Source organism: Cynara cardunculus, assembly GCF_001531365.2.
Source record: "Cynara cardunculus var. scolymus isolate 2C chromosome LG 13, CcrdV1, whole genome shotgun sequence".
Lineage (NCBI taxonomy): Eukaryota > Viridiplantae > Streptophyta > Magnoliopsida > Asterales > Asteraceae > Cynara > Cynara cardunculus.
Window position 1 is genome coordinate 36,763,217 of NC_037540.1, and position 4,256 is coordinate 36,767,472.

Sequence of the window (4,256 nt, forward strand, 5' to 3'; positions counted from 1 at the left end):
TTTCAATTACCTCAAGCTTTGCCTTATCTACCTCAACCCCTCTTTTTGAAATCAAGTGTCCAAGAACAATTCCTTCTTTGACCATGAAATGACATTTCTCCCAATTAAGGACCAAGTCTGTTTTCTCACACCTTTCCAAGCTCTTTTTCAAATTATTTAAACAATTGTCAAACGATGAACCATACACAGAAGAATCATCAATAAATATTTCAATGGATTTTTCAAGCATGTCAGAAAAGATGGACATCATACACCTTTGAAAGGTGGCTGGAGCATTACAAAGTCCGAATGGCATTCTTCTGAAAACAAAGGTGCCATAGGGACAAGTAAAGGTGGTTTTCTCTTGGTCTTCCGGAGAAATGGCTATTTGATTGTACCYYGAATAACCATCCAAGAAACAATAGAACTCCTTTCCGGCTAGCCTATCCAACATTTGGTCAATGAAAGGTAGTGGAAAATGGTCTTTTTGGGTAGCCTTGTTTAGTCTCCTATAGTCCATGCATATTCTCCTACCGGAGACAACTCTAGTAGGGATAAGTTCATTTTTGTCATTCGTGATGACTGTGAACCCTCCCTTTTTTGGAACACATTGAACCGGACTAACCCAAGAACTACTGGCAATCGAAAAAATAATTCCGGCATCTAACCATTTTAAAATCTCCTTTTTGATTACCTCTTTCATGACAGGGTTTAGCCTTCGTTGGGGTTCTATGGAAGTGAAATTTCTATCTTCTAGGATGATCTTGTGTTGACAAATGGAGGGACTAATCCCTTTAWGGTCAGCAATGGYCCATCCTAAGGCTTTCTTATGCAATTTCAACATATCCACAAGTTTCTTTTTTTGATGCAATTCTAGGGTAGATGAGATAATGACAAGTTTCTTTTTTTTATGCAATCCTAGAAAAGCATATTTTAGATGGGATGGGAGTTGTTTCAACTCCAAATCAGGTGGTGATTCTATGGACGGGGTGAAGTCTTTTTGCTCATTATTTTCTAGCAGCTCAAATGTTGCAGCATCCACTGGGACAACATCAGTTCCTAATTCCTCTATTTCATCAACACTTTCCTCTTCTATTTCCTCATCATACTCTCCTTCCAACTTAAGATTTTTCTGAATTCCCTCTTCCAAACACATCTCCTCTATCTCAGATATTCTTGAACACTCTTCCAAGTAATCAGGGTACTTTAGAGAGTTGAAGACATTAAAGGTGACTTTCTGGTCTTGGAGTCTCATGGTCAACTCTCCTTTTTGGACGTCTATTAAAGTTCTTCCGGTGGCTAGAAATGGTCTTCCTAAAATAATAGGAATGTCCTTATCCGCCTCAAAGTCTAGAATGATAAAGTCTGCCGAAAATATGAACTTGTCTACTTGTACCAAAACATCTTCAATTTTCCCCTTACGATATGCTATGGACTTGTTGGCCAATTGGAGTGTGACAGTGGTCGGTCAAGCTTCTCCAATGCCTAAGGTGTTGAAAACAGACAAGGGCATAAGGTTGATACTAGCTCCTAAGTCACATAGGGCTTTCCCTATCTCCTTCCCTCCTATTGAACAAGGAATGGTAAAACTCCCTGGATCTTTTAGCTTAGGGGGTATGCTATTGGTCAAAAGCGCACTACATCCTTCGGTTAGGGCWAYTGTCTCATAYTCAGTCAACTTCTTCTTCTTGCTTAGGATGTCCTTCAGAAACTTGGCATAACTAGGCATTTGCTCAATTGCCTCAACAAGCATCCTGTTGATGTGCAATTCTTTAAACACATCCAAGAATTTCTTAAAGTGCAGTTCCTCTTTTTGATTCCTCAACCTTTGGGGGTATGGAACATAAGGAGGTACTGGTTTTATTACATTCTTACTTGGATGAGTTGAGCAAGACGGGTCTTGAATGCCTTGGATCTTTGTGGTGCCCTTTGGAGGTTCAGATGAAATGTTAGCATCAAGCTTAGGAGTCTCTAAAACCTCAGTTTCTTTTGACTTTTTTAGAGCATCCTCAGGAAAGAGTAATGGAAAGTGTGATCTAGGGGGGGACAGAAGTGGTGTTTTCTAATGCTTGTTTCTCTAGGGGTAGGACCGGTCTTTCTTTGGCAGGAACCAATGCTGTAGCATCAGCTTCTGTCATAATTGGTGAACTATCTTTGGGCACTTGTTCTTTCAATTCCTTCCCACTCCTAAGGGTCACTACTTTCACATGTTCCTTACCTAGGTCTCTAGGGACCTCTGTATTACTGGGCAAGGTACCAAGGGCTCGATTGTTCTGGTTTAATGCAAGTTGACTGACTTGAGTCTCTAAATTCCTGATGGCCGCACTTTGTTGATTTATTAAAGCTTGGTTTTATGCTTGTGCATGTGCAAAGAGTCCTTTAATCATTGCTTCCAAAGAAGATGATTCTGACCGCGGAGATGGTTTGTTCTGAAAAGGTGGTTGTGAGTTTTGAAAACCTTGTTGGTGATTCTGAGAGTTAGAATTGTTTCCATGATGTTGCGGTTGGAAATTAGAAGTTCCTTGTTGTTTATGGACTGGTGGGTTCAAACTGAGACTGTTCCAAGAAAAGTTCGGATGCTGTTTCCAGCTGGCATTATAGGTATTGGAATAGGGATTAACTCGGTTATGAACATAGTTTACTTATTTAGCATTGTCAGGACAATGTTCATACGAGTGTTCCCCACCACAGCACACGCATTGCACAGATAGGACTGTTTGGACTGGTGTATTAGCAGCTTGCTGTCCTCTCTGACCGAAAGTTAAATTTTTCAACATGTTGGTCATGGAGGTAAGCTGGGATGTTAATGCAGTATATGCATCTACATCATGTATCCCCGCAGTCTTTTTCTGTGATTGAGCGCGTGGGTCGGCCCAATGTCCATTGTTTGCCGAAATCTTTTCTAGGATTTCATATCCTTCATTATAGGTCATAAGTGTAAAGGCTCCGCCCGCAGTCACATTGAGCATGTGTTTTGCCATGGGATTTAACCCATTGTAAAACGTCTCGAGTTGAATACAGTACGAAATGCCATGGTGTGGGCATTTCCTCAACAGCTCTTTGAACCTTTCCCACGCGTCAGGAACAACCTCATCGTCCATTTGTTTGAAAAGACAAATCTCATTTCTAGACTTAGCGTTCCTTGTCGGTGGGAAATATTTTGGAAAAACAATTTCCACCATGTTACTCCACGACGGCACAGAACCCGATGTTAATGAGTTAAACCATGCTTTAGCCCGATCCCTCAAGGAAAATGGAAACAAAGTGAGTCTTAGAGCGTCATTTGACACTCCCGAGATAAAGAAAGTATCAGTGATTTCCATAAAAGATTTTAAGTGCGAATGTGGGTCCTCCGAAGGTAATCCGGCAAATTGGCCATTCGTTTGCAACATGTGAAACATTATCGGTTTAAGTTCAAAATGGAGAGCGGTCATATGTGGTCTAACTATCCCGGAATTCAATTGCTCAAAATCCGGAATCACATAATCCATGATCCTCCCATTTTTGGAATTTGCCAAATTAATAATGTTCGGAGTTTGTGCTCTTTGGTGCTCATTAGGTTCCGATTCTGTGTCCAAATTATTATCATTATGATTATGTGGATGTCCTTGTTGAAAGTTCGGGAATGGTGGAATTTGTTGAAAACCCGGCGGTTGGTTCTCCAAATACGGTATTTCCGGAATAATTGGGGGAGGTAACGCCATGTTTGGAGGGAGTAGAGCAAAAAATGCTCTTTGAGCCCTCCTCCGATGGTGAAACGTTCTCTCAATATCGGGATCAAATTCGAAAAATTCTCCGTGATGTGACCGTGGCATACACCACTTTTAAAAACGATCCCGAGGTACTAGAAAAATGAAATCTTTTAATTTACTCAAAATAAAACTTTAGCGAAGCAATCCCCGGCAGCGGCTCCAAAAACTTGGTCGGTTATATTTCACACCTTTAGACTTAATGAAATTGGGCCGAAAAGCAAGTATAAAATACGGCCCAACGTCGTCTTTCCAAGTAATAAGTGGTACAAGTACCGGATTATCGTCCACAGGGACTGTAGCCAAAGTTACTTCCCTATGTGTTTAGCTGTTTTGGAAGCATAGATGCTAGGATGCAAGAACATTTACTTTTGGAATTTTTGGGTTGCGTATTTTACATTATAGACTCTTGTATTAGGGACCTATGTGGGGGAAAACATGTATTCTATATATAAAATATGTGTTATATGCAATGTATGGATTTGGGGGTGTTACATATATTAAGACATGGTAAATATTTGACCTTTT

The 4,256-nt window shown here is 40.5% G+C and overlaps 1 non-coding gene across 1 annotated transcript; it reads left to right on the plus strand.

The window, feature by feature from the left end:
* The first annotated feature begins 3,006 nt into the window (after window positions 1-3,006).
* Window positions 3,007-3,113, plus strand: LOC112526256. Its single transcript, XR_003070578.1, has one exon. It is a non-coding gene; the product is annotated as a small nucleolar RNA R71 (small nucleolar RNA).
* Window positions 3,114-4,256: the final 1,143 nt, after the last annotated feature.